Raw genomic sequence first — 18,465 nt, forward strand, 5'->3', positions numbered from 1 at the left:
GGCGGGGTGGTGGATACTCTCTCCCTCTGGGAAGAATCCTGCCCCCTCACAGCAGAACACCAAGATTGCTCTGACTGGGATACAGAAACACAACATCCTGCTGAAGTCTCACCCTGCACTCCATGACATGGCAAGGGATTCTACTGTTTCAGTAAGTATCCACTAGCAGCAAGTTGTTGCAGGAACATCATGGGGTAAGATTGAGCTGAAATCGGGCCCTGAGAACTGCCATGGGTGAGGCGAGTTTGGCAAGAAACGGGAAGAAAACTCACAATGACAAACCCTGCAAAATCTCAACACATTTAGCCTAACAAATGTACAATTCAGCACAAGACTTCAAGTTCAAACTTCAATTCCAAAGAAAGGCCATATCAGACTTGCTAAAAGTTGACGTACAGCCATAGAGTCATACAGCTTTGGTCTAACCAGTCCATGCCGAACATCATCCCAAACTAAATTAATCCCATATCCCTCCAAACATGTATTCATGTATCTATCCAAATGTCTTTTAAACGTTGTAATTGTACCTGCATCGGAAAGTTCATTCCACACACGATCCACCCTCTGTGTCAAATATTTGCCTCTTATGTCTCTCTCCTCTCACCTTAAAAATGTACCCTCTAGTCTTGAAATGCCCCAACCAAATGGAAAGACAAATTATGTGAATAAAAAGTACATCAACCCATTGGAACTGCTGAATGTTCAAGGAACTGTCAAAGCTGTCAAATTGCTTAGAATAAAACTATTTATTTTCATGATAGTATTTGAAAGGATTCTGATCTTTTTAATTGTTTTATCGCTGAAAGTGTTTTAAAATAGTGATATCATCAGCAGACACATGCTTTTATTTATGTCAGCACAGCCTCTAAGGTGAGTTGGCAGAGAGGGGACAGCTTAAGGGTGGTAGCTGCAGGACAATAAGCATTAAGTTGGCATAGGGATGTAGGTTTGCTCGCTGAGTGGGAAGGTTCATTTCCAGATGTTTCCGTGTGGGCGGCACGGTGGCCCAGTGGTTAGCACTGCTGCCTCGCAGCGCCAGAGACCCGGGTTCAATTCCCGCCTCAGGCGACTGACTGTGTGGAGTTTGCACGTTCTCCCCGTGTCTTCATGGGTTTCCTCCGGGTGCTCCGGTTTCCTCCCACAGTCCAAAAGGTGTGCGGGTCAGGTGAATTGGCCATGCTAAATTGTCCGTAGTGTTAGGTAAGGGGTAAATGTAGGGGTAGGGGTGGGTTACGCTTCGGCAGATCAGTGTGGACTTGTTGGGCCGAAGGGCCTGTTTCCACACTGTAAAGTAATCTAATCTAATCTAATCACTCTACTAGGTAATATCTTCAGTGGGCCTCCGGGTGAAGCACTGCTGATAATTCCTGCTTTCGATTTATATGTTTGGGTTTCTTTGGGTTGGTGATGTCATTTTCTGTGGTTTTGCCATTTTCTGTGGTGATGTCATTTCCTGCTGTATATATAAATATAAAGCAGGAATTATCAGCAGTGCTTCGCCCGGAAGCCCACTGAAGATGTTACCGAGTCGAGTAACAAAACGTCTGGAAATGAACCTTACAGCTCAGCGAGCAAACCTACATCCAGAACCTCAACCTGAGCTACAAATGTTCTCAAAACTTGCTAAGAGACCATAAAGGTCCAGGATAATGGATCCAGAGTTAAAGGTTAGCATAGAGACTACAAGGGGCAAGGGCAGAGGGCACAAGATCATAGATTGGCATGAGTTGGACAGGGAGTCTGAGGGTTAATGGAGAGTGGGTAAAAGGGTGGCAATAAGAATACATGAGGAGCATAGGGTTGAGTAATGAGACACAGTAATATGGAGGACATGAGATAACATTTAAGACGGGGTAAGGAGGAATGAACGAGATAGAGATCTTAGTGGCATGGTTCGAAGACAACAATTTCTCCCTCAATGTCAGCAAAATGATGGGGCTGGTGACTTCAGGAAGCGGAGACGCCCCTGTCTGTATCAATGGCGCTGAGGTACAGGTGGTTGCGAGCTCCACATTCCAAGGAGTTGTTATCATCAACGATCTGTCCTGGTCCATTCACTTTGATGCTACAGTTAAGAAAACACACCAACGACTTCAATTCCTCAGGAAGCTAAGCAAGTTCACTGTGTCTACAAAGACTCTTACCAATTTTTATATATGCACCATAGGAAGTATCCTGTCCAGATGCAGCGGTATGGCAACTTCTCTGCCCAAGACCTCAAGAAAGTACAGAGTTGTGAGGAACAGCCCAGTCAATCACACAAACTACTCTTCCATCCATTAACTCTGTCTACACTTCCCACTTCCTCAGGAAAGCAGCCAGCATAATCCAAGACCCCTCCCACACCGGTTATACCCTCTTCCATCCTCTTCCATTGGGCAGAAGTTACAAAAGTTTGTAAACAAATGCTAACAGATTCCAGACAGCTTCTTCCACTGTTATCAGACTTTTGAACAGACCTCTCATATTTTTTTCACCTCATGATCCTTTTCTAACTTATTCATGAGATGAGGGTGTCACTGGCTAGGTCAGCATTTACTGTCCATTCCTAATTGCGCAGAGGACAGTTTAGAGTCAACTACATTGCTATGGGTCTGGAGTCACATGTAGGCCTATCTAGGTAAGGATGGCAGTTTCCTTCCCTGAAGGACGTTAGTGAACCAGATGAGTTTTTCCATCTATTGACAATGGGTTCCTGGTCATCTTTAGATTCTTAATTCTACATTTTTGTTGAATTCAAATTCCACCATCTGTCATAGTGGGATTCAAACCCGGGTCCCCAGAGCATGACATGGGTCTTTGGATCAACAGCCCAGCTATAATACCACAAGGCTTTCTGTGCACGTTCTCTGTAGCTAGAACACTATATTCTGCATTCGGTTATATTACCCTGATCCACTTAGAAAAGGTATGATTTGTCTGGTTAGCAAGCAAAACAATACTTTTCACTGTATCTCCCCTCAGATGGCAGTAAATCTATAGAATCTTTACACAGAGGGTTGTTGAGACTCCATTTCTGAAGAGCTTTTTCCTGAAACGTCGATTTTCCTGCTCCTCAGATGCTGCCTGACCTGCTGCGCTTTTCCAGCACCACTCTAATCTTGACTGTATCATTAAATCTATTCAAGGCTGAGATACAGCTTATTAATCAGTAAGGGAATCGAAGGTAATGGGGAACAGGTAGGAATGTGCAGGGGAGGATTACAGATCTGCCATGATTTCATTGAACAGTGGAGCAGACTCAATGGGCTGAATGGCCCACATCTGTTCCTGTGTCTAATGGTGCTATGTAGTTAGTATAGAAGGCGGGTGTGTGAGATGAGGAGGGAGAGTGCGTGTTGAGGGCTAGTGGAGTGCTGATATTATAAAGTTACTGTACAGTGCAAATACAGAAAATAAAGTATTGTTCTCAACCAACACTTACAGCTACCAAAAACAGAAATTGTTGGAAAAGCTTAGCAGGTCTGGTAGCATCTGTGGAGAGAAATCAGAGTTAACATTTCAGGTCGAGTGATGCCTCCTCAGAACCTTCTTCTTTGCTTCTGATTGCCAGCATCCACAGGTCTTTCAAGTTTTTTTTTACAGCTATCAACTCCTGCTCCAAAGCCACAAGAAGACAGCAACACAATTATTTGAAATCACTGTGACATTCAATACTGTACTTGATTAACATCAGAGAGATTGGAGAGACCATACTTTCAGAGTGTAATGTTAACATCAGTACCATGAGGTGTTAGCCTTTTTCCCTTCTGTAATTTTCAAAAAGAGAACAAACTGTTATCTTCCAGAATACTGCATGCTTGAGATGTCCATTATTCACTGAAACAATCTATAAAGAGATTCACATGGGACATGATGGTGATTTACATATATACTTCTGAAAATAAATATTTTAAACTTTGATTTTCCTGAGACTTGGTTTAAACGTAGATTCATCTCAATCACAACCTTGCTCTCACAGCCCAGCATCGACTAAAACTCCTGTGAGTCATGCAAATAATTAAAAATAAACTTTCTTTTATGACCTCAGGAGGCTAAAGAGAACAATACAGGAAATGCTATTTTTCCAATGCTGTTGTACTTATCTGGATGGAAATTTCCATAACTGGCAAATGCCTCCAAAAAAAAGCTCAAGAATTTCAGAGTCTGCTTTTGTGTTTGTTAAATTCCATTCAATGGATGTAATTAAGTGAAAAGAGGCACTTATACATTCTGCTGAATCTTACTGTGTCATTTTGTTACAAACTGCCAAGGGCTGCTATTTCAAGAGAACTATTAAAAAAAACTAGCATTATAACAACTGGTCTATTTCTACTCAAACAGTAACACTCTACAAGAAACTACAAAGTCAAGATTAAGTGGTGCTGGAAAAGCACAGCAGGTACGGGTAGCAGGAAAATCGACGTTGCGGGCAAAATCATTCATCAGGAATGAGGCTGGGAGCCTTGGGGGTGGAGAGATAAATGGGAGGGGGGTGGTGCTGGCGGGAAGGCAAGTTGAGAGTGCAATAGGTGGATGGAGGTGGGGGTGAAGGTGATAGGTGGGAGGGAGGGTGGAGCAGACAGGTGGAAAGGAAGATTGATAGGTGGGGCTGGTCATGAGGATGGTGCTGAGCTGGAAGGTTGGAACTGGGGTAAGGTGGGGGAAGGGGAAATGAGAAAACTGGTAAAGGCCACATTGATGCCATGGGGTTGAAGGGTCCCGAGGTGGAAGATTAGGCGTCCTTCCTCCAGGCGTCATGTGGTGAGGGAGTGGTGATGGAGGAGGCCCAGGACCTGTATGTCCTTGGCAGAGTGGGAAGGGGAGTTGAGGTGTTCGGCCACGAGGCAATGGGGTTGGTTGGTGCGGGTGTCCCAGAGATGTTCTCTGAAGCGCTCTGTGAGTAAGCATCCTGTCTACCCAATGTAGGGGAGACTATGTCAGGAGCAACGGATACAGCAAATGATATGTGTGGAAGTGCAGGTGAAACTTTGATGAATGTGGAAGGTTCCTTTGGGACCTTGGATGGAGATGAGGGGGGAGGTGTGGGTGCAGGCTTTGCAACTCCTGCGGTGGCAGGGGAAGGTGTCGGGAGGGGAGGGTAGGTTGGTGGGGGGGCATGGACCTGACCAGATTGTTGGAGAGGGAACAGTCTTTAGTGAAAGCGGATAGGGATGGGAGGGAAATGTGTCTCTGGTGGTGGGGTCCATTTGCAGATGGCAGAAATGGCGGAGGGTAATGCGATGTATATGGAGGTTGGTGGGGTGGAAGGTGAGGACCGAGGGGTTCTGTCTTACAAAGTTCATGACTGCATTGCACAATATCATAACTTATTTGAGGTAGTACACATTAATTCAAGGCAGAAGTTAATGAAATAAATCATAAAAAAAGAAAACTTCAGTTTAATCACTTTAATTTTGCTGCAAGTTGTAACAAAACCTGAAATACCCCTTTAGATAGTAAGGATTATTCATTTCCTCTGACAACAATATAAGATATCAGTGAGAGATCCAGGAAGTGTCTCTTTATTACAATTGTTCACTTGTTTAATGGCAATAATTTAGGTTAAATTAGTACAGAAAACAATTTGGCACCAGGTGTTAGTCAGTACTCTACCAGATAACATTTAAACAATTAAATAATGTAGTTCTAATTTTCCATCTGTTAATGGTGACATTTCCTCTCAATGATTTTCTCAGCTATGAGCTTTCAGTTTAACATCCTGTTTCACTGCAGATGTAGTTCTGGAACAAGAAGGTGTAAAAGAATGATCAACAAGTGGTTACATTATCATTTCCCTCAATCTCTGCATTCCAACAGCTGTCCGTACAGCTAAGGTTACAAACAGTGAGGAAGTAAATATGCTTGTGCTTAACTATTCTAACTTTCCTCCACAAAACACAGTGGACTGTCAGCACCCTTAAAGTTTTATCTTTTATAAGTGATTGTAATGGTTTCATAACAACTTAAATGGACAACAACCTAGAAATTAATGAAGGCAAATTGTTAAAAGGAAAGGGAGAATTGGGATGAATGGATCATTTCTCCTTGGCAAGCTGTAAATAATGGACTATGACAGTGATTGATGTTGGGGGACTTCCAGTCTATACGAGCAACTTGAATGAGGGGGCCAACTATACTGTAGCCAAATTTTCTGACAACACAAAATTAGGTAGGAAAGCAAGTTGTCATGAGGATACAAGAGGTCTGCAAAGTGGCATAGGTTAGAGGACTGGAGAGAAAATTAGCAGATAAAGTGTAGAACCTGAAAAAATACAAAATTGTCCAATTTGACAGGAAGGCTGGGAAAACAGAATATTGTTTAAATAGAGATAGTCTTGGAACGGAAGAATCAGGGTGACCTTGGTCATGAAAGGGAAATGAAATGTTGCCTTTAATCTGAGGATGGAAATGTGTTGCTGGAGAAGCACAGCAGGTCAGGCAGCATCTAGGGAACAGGAGAATCGACGTTTCGGGCATTAGCCCTTCTTCAGGAAAGGGCTAATGCCCGAAACGTCGATTCTCCTGTTCCCTAGATGCTGCCTGACCTGCTGCGCTTCTCCAGCAACACATTTCCATCTCTGATCTCCAGCATCTGCAGACCTCATTTTCTCTTTAATCTGAGGATGGTTATAAAATCAAATTGAGGAATTCTTGCTGAAAATGGACCAGGACATTGGTGAGATTCAGGCCAATTAGTGTCCCAGTTAAGGCAATGATTGGGAGATTTTCTTTTTCCCAAGAGAGTCACCCCATGTTTTAGAATTCCCTTCCACAGTGAGCAATGGAGGCTGAGTGACTGAATATGTTCAAGACTGAGTTAGACGGATTATTGATGATAAGTGAATCAAGGAAAGTCAAGGATGTGAAGTTAAGGCCACTTGATCTTTTTGAATGGCTGAGCAGGCTGAAGTAATCCACTCCTTCCAATTTTTTCTTTTCTTCTTATGCTCTTATAAACCAAGTATGTATTCCCTGAACAATAAAAGGTGAAGAGGTGATTTGATTGACCGTGACTGAGATTTTTAAAGTAGTTGGATATATAAAGAGAAACATGTCCAGCCAATCAGGAGTCTTGGAGCAGTGCACAAAATCTTGTAATTGGATTCGGACCATCCATGAGATTATGAAATAAATATTCATTCCAAGGTGATAGATGACTGGCTCTCTTGCCCATAAAAGGTGATACATTTTACCTCAATTAATAGGATTAAAACTTAGATCAACAGATCTTTGCCAACCAAGAGTATAAGAGGATTTATTTTTTCTTTATTCATTCAGAGGATGAGAATGTCACTGGCTAGGGCTGCATTTATTGCCCATCTCTAATTGCCCAGAGGGCAGTTCAGAGTCAATCTCATTGCTGCGGGTCTGGAGTCACATGTAGACGAAACCAGGTAGAGATGGCAGTTTCCTTCCCAAAACGACATCAGTGAACTAGATGGGTTTTTGCAACAATGGATTCATAGTTATCATTAGATTCTTAACTCCGGATATTTTATTGAATCCAAAATTCCACCATGTGCCTTGGCCGGATTCAAACCCAGGCTCCCAGAACATCTTCTGGGTCTGTTAAGCCAGCGATAATGCCACTAGGTCATCAGCTTCCCTATTTAGAGCCAATAATGCAGGTGGATAGAGTCAAGACTCAGATCACTTGTGGTCTCATTGACTAGTAAGTAGGATTAGGGGCATGAATGGCAGTTGGATGCTCCAGAATTTAGATGTTTCTAAACATCTAGATAGGGATAAAGGTAAAAAAGGTGGAGGAGTGGCATTGCTAATCAGGCATAGTGTCACAGCTGCAGAAAGGAAGGTCATCAAGGAGGGTTCTTTCAACATGGTTAATCTGGGTGGAGGTCAGAAACAGGAAAGGGCCAATCACTTTATTGGAAGTTTTCTACAGACTCCCAGTAGGAACCGAGGCACAGAGGAGCAGAGTGAGAGGCAGATCTTGGAAAGGTGCAGAAATAACAGGGTTGTTGTTTTTATTTATTTATTTATTTTTTAAACCCCCACACTACCACCTAAGTGCGGTAGTGTTTATTTTTCCCCAGCACCCATGGTGTGTGTGTGCAGGTGTGAAACACAGTGAAGGACACAAAGTGCACAAATTTTTTATTCAATTTCCACCACCAGGAAGATAGGAAAACACCCGGGTGGCCAGTGACAAACAAAGGGCAGTGCTGTGTGATCAAAACCGTGAAGGGGAGGGTAGGGACTAAATCAAAATAGAGTTGGAGGGAGAAATAATGCACTCCACTCCCTGAGGCGCCCACCTCTCCCTGAACAACTCCAGGGTGTTGGTGGACACCGCGTGCTCCTTCTCCAAGGACACCCGGGCCCTAACGTAACCGCGGAAGAGGGGCAGGCAGTCGGCCCTAACGACCCCCTCCACGGCCCGCTGCCTCGACCTGTTGATGGCCAGTTTGGCCAGGCCCAGGAGCAGACCCACGAGGAGGTCTTCAGACCTGCCCTCCTTCTTCCGTACCAGGTGAACAGGGTTGTTGTTATGGGTGGCTTTAACTTCCCTAATATTGATTGGAACCTCGTTAGTTCAAATAGTTTTGGATGGAGCAGTACTTAACAGGTGTGTCCAGGAAGGGTTCCCGATTCAATATGTAGATAGGCCGACTAGAGGGGAGGGCATATTGGATTTGATGCTTGGCAATGAACCATGCCAGGTGTTAGATCTCCATGACCTTTACTATACTCATGGAGAGGGATAGGAGTAGACGGTATGGGAAAGTATTTAATTAGGGGAGGGAAAATTACAATGCTATTAGGCAGGAACTGGGCCACCTAGACTGGGAACAGATGTTCTCAGGGAAATGCATGACAGAAATGTGGAGGTTGTTTAGGGAGCACTTGCTGTGAGTGCTGGACAGGTTTAACCCACTGAAGCAAGGAAGGAATGGTAGGGCGAAGGAACCTTGGGTGACAAGGGATGTGGAACATCTAGTCAAGAGGAAGAAGGAAACTTACTTAAAGTTGAGGAGGCAAGGATCAGACAGGACTCTGGAAGGTTACAAGGTAGCCAGGAAGGAACTAAAGAATGGATTTAGGAGAGCTAGAAGGGGGCATGAGAAAGCTTTAGCACGTAGGATTACGGAAAAGCCTAAAGCATTCTACACTTCTGTGAGGAACAAGAAAATGGCCAAAGTGAGGCTAGGGCTGATCAGGGATAATGGAGGGAACTTGTGCGTGGAGTCGGAGGTAGGTTAGGGGTGGTCCTTAATGAATACTTTGCTTCAGTATTCACTACTGAGAGGGACTGCGTGAAACAGATTGAAATGCTAGAACAAGTTGATGTTAGGACGGAGGATGTGCTGAAAAGTGTGAAAAACATAAGGTTAAATAAATCCCTGGACCAGATGGGATATAGTCAAGGTTACAACAGGAAGTGAGGGAAAAGATTGCTGCACCTTTGGCGATGATCTTTGCTTCCTCATGGTCGAATAGAGCTCTATTCCTGATACAGGAACAGGATGCTGCTTGACCTGCGTGCTTTCCCAGCACCACTCTAATCTAGACTCTGGTTTCGAGCATTTGCAGTCCTTGTTTTTACCTATGATCCTGGGAATTACAAACCAGTCAGTCTTACATCAGTGGTGTGCAACGTATTGCAGAGGATTCTGAGAGACAGGATTTATGAATACTTGGAAAACCATAGTTTGATTAGAGATAGTCAGCATGGCTTTGTGAGGGGCAGGTTATGCCTTAAAAACCTTATTGAATTCTGTGAGGGTGTGACAAAAAACGTTGATGAAAGTAGGGCAGTAGATGTGGTGTACATGGATTTTAGCAAGGCCTTTGATAAGGTTCAACATTTCATTCAGAAAGTAAGGAGGCGTGGGACACAGTGAAATCTGGCTGTTTGGATACAGAATTGGCTGGCTCAGCTGTTATGGACTAGGCCAGACTACTCAAAATATTCTTAAGCAGGCAGCCCAGACCATAACTTTGCTATTCCTTTTGGTAAGTGTACAGTGAAAATTACCCTGGAGTAAGTTAGCTAGGTTGACTACCAGGTTTTAAAACAGACAAAAATGTATTCACAAAATTACGGAATGAAACACAACGAACAGAATATAGAATACCCACAGAGCTCAGTCTTTCCAAACTAGACTTAATTATGCTGTTCCAAAAATATACAACAGTCCCAATATTACAACCCCCTTATACACAGAGTAATAATGAAAGAGGTCGAACTTAGAAGGGCAACAGGAGAGAGAGAAGTTCCAGTCTGACTCCAGCAGCCTTTCCTCCGCACAGGCCGCTGCTGAACTGAACTAACTAAAGTTCTGAACTAAACGGCACAGCTAGAGAGCTGGCCATGCCCCCTTGACTGTACAGATTACTTCTGAAGCATAAAAGCTTTGGCCTAAAGTCTCACCTGCTTACATATAAACAAAAAGCCTTTCAGTAAACCCTTTCATCTCAGTACCATTTCGGCCAATTCTGTGCAGGCGCTGTTTGATGACCCCTCTGAAAAAAGTCAAGGACTCGGTAACCTTGAGAAGAAGGAACAGCTTTTAGAAAAAAGGACCACTTTTGTGACATAGAAGACAGAGGGTCGTGGTAGATGGACAGTATTCAGCCTGGAGCTCAGTGACCAGTGGTTCTCTGCAGGGATTGGTTTTGTGACCTCTGCTGTTTGTAATTTTTACAAATGACATGGATGAGGAAGTGGAAGGATGGGTTAGTAAGTTTGCTGATGACACATAGGTTGGTGGAGTTGTGGATAGTGTGGAGGGCTGTTATAGGATGCAGTGGGACATTGACAGGATGCAGAACTGGGCTGGGAAGTGGTACATGGAATTCAACCTGGAAAAATGTGAAGTCATTCACTTTGGAAGGTCAGATTTGAATGCGGAATACAGGATAAAGGCAGAAATAGAGAGATCTTGGGGTCCATGTCCATAGATCCCACAAAGTTGGCACCAAGGTTGTTAGCGTTGTTAAGAAGGCATATGGTGTGTTGGTTTTTATTAGCAGGGGGATTGAGTTTAGAGCCATGAAGTTATGCTGCAGCTCTGTAGAGCACTGGTTAGACCACACTTGGAATATTGTGTTCAGTTCTGGTCACCTCATTATGGGAAGGATATGGAAGCTTTAGAGAGGGTGCAGGGGAAAGTTACCAGAATGCTGTCTGGACTGGAGGGCATGTCTTATGAAGAAAGATTGAGAGAGCTAGGGCTTTTCTCATTGGAGTGAAGAAGGATGAGAGGTGATTTGATAGAGATATATAAGATGATGAGAGGCATAGATAGAGTGGATAGACAGAGACTTTTTCCCAGGACGGAAATGTCTATCATGAGGGGACATAATTTTAAGGTAATTGGAGGAAGGTTTAGGGGAAATGTCAGAGGTAGGTTTTTTACACAGAGAGTGGTGGGTGCGTGGAATGCAGTGGTAGTAGAGTCAGAGACATTAGAAACATTAGAGACATTTAAGTGACTCTTGGATAGGTACATGGATGACAGTACAATGAAGGGTATGTAGGTTAGTCTGATCTTAGAGTAGGATAAAAGGTCGGCACAACATCGAGGGCTGAAGGGCCTGTACTGTGCTGTGCTGTGCTGTTCTATGTTCTATGATTGAGCGATTGAGTAACCCACTCCTGTTCCTGTGTTCTACATCGGTATTTCAGCACAACAATGTCTTTAATTGTATGAAAAGAAAGTTTTCCTTTGCGAGAAACTCCATCACTCGATGTCAGTTTCACCAGCTCTAATAAATTGGCATTTTATTGCTTTGTTGTCTCGTAAAAGTCTGTTGCTTGAATCCATGGGCTTTTATTCAAGACATCTTTAGTTCCAGCTAAAGATACACGCACATTGGACCTTGACTCAAGGTTAGAGTTTCTGCTCCCTCCCAAATCCTTTGACCTCATATAAAAAATGAATATATGAACAAGAGGAGGCCACTCAGCCCATCGAGCATGCTAAGCCATTTAATAATGTTATGGATGATTGGATTTGAACTGCAATTCTATATTTCCCCACAGTAGGATTGACTGGCACAAGGGTTCATAGTTTTAAGGTGTTAGGGGGAAGGCGTAGAGGAGATGTCAGGGGTAGGTTCTTTACGCAGAGAGTTGTGAACGCATAGAATGCGTTACCAGTGGTGGCGGTAGAAGCAGAGTCATTAGGGACATTTAAGCAACTGCTCGACATCCACATGGACAGCAGTGAATTGAGGAGTGAGTAGGTTAGGTCATTTTATTTTAGATTAGGAATAATTCTCGGCACAACGTTGTGGGCCGAAGGGCCTGTTCTGTACAGTACTTTTCTGTGTTCTATGTTCTTTCTCCTTGCATATCCCCCAATAATCTTTCAGCCCCATGGTCATCATGAATTTACTTACATGTGCCTTGTAAATAGTAAAAGCTTCTACATCTGCTGACTCTTGAGGAAGGGAATTCCAAAATCTTACAACCCTCTGAGAGAAAAATGCTTCCTCACCTCCAACTTAAATTGGTGACCCCACATTTTTACACGATAAACCCTAGTGTTAGAATTCTGATATTATCAACGCATTATTATCATGTATGTTTCTGATGTTAACCCCAGTACTCCGCAATTATTAGGCAATATTAACATAAGGACAGAACATTAACACTTACTTTGTTTTGTGGTAGGACAGCAAAGAAGGTTACCTCACATTACAACAGGATCTGGACCAGATGGGCCAATGGGCTGAGAAGTGGCAGATGGAGTTTAGTTCAGATAAATGCAAGGTGCTGCATTTTGGAAAAGCAAATCTTAGCAGGACTTATACACTTAATGGTAAGGCCCTCGGGAGTGTTGCTGAACAAAGAGACCTTGGAGTGCACGTTCATAGCTCCTTGAAAGTGGAGTCGCAGGTAGATAGGATAGTGAAGAAGGCGTTTGATATGCTTTCCTTTATTGGTCAGAGTATTGAGTACAGGAGTTGGGAGGTCATGTTGCGGCTGTGCAGGACATTGGTTAGGCCACCGTTGGAATATTGCGTGCAATTCTGGTCTCCATCCTATCGGAAAGATGTTGTGAAACTTGAAAGGGTTCAGAAAAGATTTACAAGGATGTTGCCAGGGTTGGAGGATCTGAGCTACAGGGAGAGGCTGAACAGGCTGGGGCTGTTTTCCCTGGAGCGTCAGAGGCTGACGGGTGACCTTATAGAGGTTTATAAAATAATGACTTTTTTTACCCTATACATCCTTGAGGGGGATGGATAGGGTAAATAGGCAAAGTCTTTTCCCTGGGGTTGGGGAGTCCAGAACTAGAGGGCATAGGTTTAAGGTGAGAGGGGAAAGATATAAAAGAGACCTCAGGGGCAACTGTTTCATGCAGAGGGTGGTACGTGTATGGAATGAGCTGCCAGAAGAAGTGGTGGAGGCTGGTACAATTGCAATATTTAAAAGGCATTTGGATGGGTATATGAATAGGAAGGGTTTGGAGGGATATGGGCCGGGTGCTGGCAGGTGGGACTAGATTGGGTTGGGATATCTGGTCGGCATGGACGGGTTGGACCGAAGGGTCTGTTTCCATGCTGTACATCTCTATGACTCTATGACAAGATATGATATTAAAGCTGGAATAATAGTGTTAAAAATGCTAATGAATGGTTCTAACAGTTTTTTTTATTATCCATTCATAGGATGTGAGTACCATTGACTGGACCAGCATTTATTGCCCATCCCTAATTGCCTAGAGGGCAGTTAAGAGTCAACCACATTGCTGTGGATCTGGAGTCACATGTAGGACAGACCAGATAAGAACAGCAGTTCCCTTTCCTGAAAGACATCAGTGAACCAGAACGTTATTTCCTGACAATCAGCAATGGCTTCATGGTCATCATTCAACCCATAATTCCAGATCTTTATTGAAATGCCACCATCTGCCATGGCAAGATTTGAAACCAGGCCCCCAGAACAGAAGCTAAGTTCCTGCATTAAGAGTCCAGTCATAATGCCACTAGGCCATTACCTCTCCAATGATTTTCTACCCTTCTGTGATTTGGTCTCCAATCTCCATGGACAGAATCAGTAAAAAACAAAACCTGAGTTGAAATTATTTCAATAAGCGATTTGTCTAGGAAAGGAACAGCTCGGCAAAGTTTTGTTATCCTAGTGCATTGTTGTTGCAACTCTCTAGTGCACATAGTCTGGATGTGCTCTGTACCAGTGATACTACAGACAATAAAACCATTCATTTGACCACAGTCTTGACAAATTCCCTTCCCAAACAAAGCAATAAAAATATGTACTTGTGTTCTGCTTTTATAACCCAGATCTGAAGAAGGGTTATACCTGAAATGTTGACTTCTCCACCTTCTGATGCTGCCTGGCTTGCTGTGTTCTTCCAGCCTCCTGCCTGTCTACTTTTTATAACCTCTGGGACATCCCAAAACATTTTACAGCCATTGAATTCAAACTCTAGACACTTTTTGTAACAAAGGAAAGCCACGTATCTCTACGAATCATCAGCTTGACGTGAGGGAGAGGTATTGACCTTCATTTGATCTCTTGACCAAAACCATTGAGAGCCCCTTGCTCCTGGCAGGACCACCCAGAGAGGGCAGAGGTGCCAGACGATGCGCAGTCCAAAATGTTCCAGAAGTCCTCAGTGGTCTAACAGGTGAAGGAAAACTGAGCTGGAAATGGCTCAGAAGATAGAAAGAAGGCTGTGGTGATGAGGTGTACACTGAAAGGTGATCATCGAGACTATCTGGACAAAGAGGGGAACCCAAAGTTGTTAAATAAAGTCTCGCAAATAAAAGCCTTTGACCAAATTCCACACAAAGATCAATGGGTTGAGAATTGGCTAGTTCTGTCACATGAAAACCCATGACAGAATCAAATGTTAGCCAATTTAGAAAAAAACAGTTATACCAAAGACTACATTAATTTAAAGCAACCAGTTAATCTGCTTCTTTTTAATCATAGAATTCCTATAGTGTAGAAGCAGGCCATTCAGCCCATTGAGTCCACTCTGACCTTCCAACGAGATCCCACCCACTCCTTTCACTGTTTTTCCTATGGCTAATCCACCCTCCCTGGACTCTATAGACAATTTAGCATGGTCAATCCATCTAAGCTACACATCTTTGAACGATAGGAACACACACAGGAAGCCCATACAGACAAGGGGAGAATGTACAAACTCCACATTGACAGTCACCCGAGGGTGAGATCAAACCCAGGCCCCTGGTGCTATGAGGCAGCAGTGCTAACCATTGAGCCACTATGCCGCCTCTTTTTAATACCTACTTTTATTTTGTCAGTGTTTTCTATGAAACAGTATTTAATTTTGGATAGACACAAGCAAGATAAATCCACTCTTAGCAACCTATTGTTATATGAGGGTGTGACAAAATGACATTATTGATATTTGAGCTGGCAGCATTGTGTGTAAATACAGTCGCTAATTAAATATGATCAGCAAGTATTTGAATCAGCTGCACAGCTTTGTTTTAGTCTGATCCAGGTGACAGTTGATGCAAGAAAAATGGATTTTCCACACTTGGCTATTTCAGTAAGAGGCACAGATGTGGTTAAACTAGGTACACACACAAAAAAGTCAGAAATGAAGGACTTTTGTCTGAAACGTCAATTCTCCTGCTCCTCAGATGCTGCCTGAACTGTTGCACTTTGCCAGCACCACACTCTTGACTCCGATCTCCAGTCCTCACTTTCTCGCGCCAAACATTTGGAGAGCATCCCTCCCAGACTCATCCCTCTACCCTATCCCTGTAACACCACATTTCACATGGCTAACCCACACATCCCGAGACATTATGGGCAATTTCCCATGGCCGACCCACCCAATTGCACGTCTTTGGACAAGAGGAGGAAACCGGAGCACCTGGAGGAAATCTGCAGAGACATGGGGAGAATGTGCAAACTCCACACAGTCAGCCAAGGCTAGAATTGAACCCAAGTCTCTGGTCTGATGAAACAGCAGTGCTAACCACTGAGGCACTGTACCACTCATAAGCACCTTTATGTGTGCCACATAAATTAATCATTCAGGCTTCAACTTAAGGTGGGCGATGCCATGTTTTTATGAAACGTGCAGTGTAAATGCATCTACAAATAGTCATGAAGTTAAATTTCAGGCAGAACCATAACATTCAACTGTGTTAAGTCAGTATAGTCTGCCTGGTGAAAACTGACCCTCTCTTCTTGTCAACCTCCATTTTCTTTCTTTTATTATTTCACAGGATGTGGACATTATTGGCTAGGCGGTATTTATTAGCCATCCCTGACCAGCTTGAGAAGGTGTGCCTAGTTGCCTTCTTGAATTACTGCAGCCCATCATGTAGCCACTCAGAGTTTGAGGTTATCTGGAAGAGTGTCCAACACTGATTATGTTTGACACATTTGGAGCAGGCTCAGAACCGAATCAAACCTGTCTTTTTTTCCCAGTGCAAGCTTATTGTTGGTAACACCGTCAAGTTCCCTGCCAAGCCACTCACCACCCTGACATGGAAATTAATTGCCGTTGTTTAGCTGTCGCTGGATCAAAATCCTGAAATTCTCTCCCTTATGGGATTGTGGGTCTACTTACAGCAGCGGTTCATGAACACAGCTCACCCCCACCTTCTCAAGGGGCAACTAGGGAGTAAATGTTGCCCACATCCCACAAATAAACAAAGAAAAACAGATTAAGTAAATCATTCAAGTGAACAATAACTCTTGGTGACTCTGCCACTCATACAAATGGGGCTAGCCTTTTTATAGATCGTCCCAAGACCAAAATCAAATTGAGAGTTTCAGCATCTAATTATCCAGCAAGTCAAAGCATAATCTTATATTTCGAGCATACTAGGTTGTGATTAGAAGTATTTCAGTAATGGCTTGTAGAAGCCATACATACCATAGTAAAACCAATATTTTGTGGATAAACATTCTTTCAAGAGCCAGATTAGGGTAAATGTTAAAGGCACAACTTTACTTTCTGGCTATACCTCCTACACTCATATGACAAGCAGTATAGGCAGGGTGAGATGAACGATACTTTAACAGGTCTGTGATTTCCAATTCCGTGATATTTGCCTGTAACAGTCGAAAATGTACAACAATAATTAGAAGCTCTCAATAAATAGCAGTTTTGCTTTTGTAACATATTTCATGCGATTACAGAAACTGCACATCCTTTCAAGAAATGCCCTTAAGGTAAGATAGCAAGCCTTCGGGTGGGATTTGAAGACATATCCTGTGGAAATTATCACTGGCCTGTAAATTCAGAGACTAGGAGAAAGCGAGGACTGAGGATGCTGGAGAGTCAGAGTCGAAACGTGTAGTGCTGGATAAGCAGAGCAGGTCAGGCAGCATTATGCCCAAAACGTCAACTTGTCTGGTCGTCAAATGATACCTGACCTGCAGTGCTTTTCCAGCGCCACACTTTTCAACTCTGTTAAGCCAGAGATTCGGGTAATGCTCTGGGAACCCAAGTTCAAACCCCACCATGATAGATGATGGAATTTAAATTGAATGAAAATAATCCTCTACTGTTATGGTTTCAAGGACCTCTGCTGTTTTACATCCTCAGAAGAATTCACACACACAACAAGTGCTTTTTCTACACCACATCGGACATTAAAAACTGTAAGATTAACAGACTTTCGTGTACCCACCTCAATAGTCGGGATTCCTCAACCATTCCAGAAACATCCCTTCGGCTTCCGGAACTGCTCGGCCGACATCAGCCACTCCAGCCACCGTCACCACGGGGAATGATGACATCATTTCCAACCCTGCCACCTCGCAGTCATGGCTGACCATGTCACCTCCGCGACAACCGGCTAGACAACCAACATGGCGACCACGGGCCATACACCCGACTCCACATCCACCGGCCAGACACACAGCTCCACGACCACCTGCCAAACACCCGGCTCCACAACCACCAGCCAGACACCCGGCTCCACATCCACCGGCCAGACACACAGCTCCACGACCACCTGCCAGGCACCCGGCTCCACAACCACCAGCCAGACACCCGGCTCCACAACCACCAGCCAGACACCCGGCTCCACATCCACCTGCCAGGCACCCGGCTCCACAACCACCGGCCAGACACCCGGCTCTACAACCACCGGCCAGACACCCGGCTCCACAAACACAGGCCAGACACCCGGCGCCACACCCAACGGCCAGACACCCGGCTCCACAACCACCGGCCAGACACCCGGCTCCACAACCACCAGCCAGACACCCGGCTCCACAACCACCGGCCAGACACCCGGCTCCACAACCACCAGCCAGACACCCGGCTCCACAACCCCCGGCCAGACACCCGGCTCCACAACCACCAGCCAGACACCCGGGTCCACAACCACCAGCCAGACACCCGGGTCCACAACCACCAACCAGACACCCGGCTCCACAACCACCGGCCAGACACCCGGCTCCACAACCACCATCCAGACACCCGGCTCCACAACCACCAGCCAGACTCACGGCTCCACAACCACTGGCCAGACACCCGGCTCCACAAC

At 44.3% G+C, this 18,465-nt stretch overlaps 1 long non-coding RNA gene across 2 annotated transcripts; it reads right to left on the bottom strand.

Annotated features, from left to right (window-relative positions):
- Positions 1-5,375: 5,375 nt before the first annotated feature.
- LOC122559313 lies at positions 5,376-18,180 on the bottom strand. 2 transcript variants are annotated; one of them, XR_006314392.1, is made up of 4 exons: positions 17,602-18,180; positions 16,842-17,020; positions 14,273-14,690; positions 5,376-5,723 (listed from the first exon to the last, which is right to left on the bottom strand). It is a non-coding gene; the product is annotated as an uncharacterized LOC122559313 (long non-coding RNA). The 2 variants fall into 2 exon arrangements; XR_006314391.1 differs by lacking the exon at positions 17,602-18,180 and having other exon boundaries at positions 16,842-17,594.
- Between the last annotated feature and the right edge of the window lie 285 nt (positions 18,181-18,465).

The sequence above is a fragment of the Chiloscyllium plagiosum genome, chromosome 19 (assembly GCF_004010195.1).
Source record: "Chiloscyllium plagiosum isolate BGI_BamShark_2017 chromosome 19, ASM401019v2, whole genome shotgun sequence".
NCBI classification, from domain to species: domain Eukaryota; kingdom Metazoa; phylum Chordata; class Chondrichthyes; order Orectolobiformes; family Hemiscylliidae; genus Chiloscyllium; species Chiloscyllium plagiosum.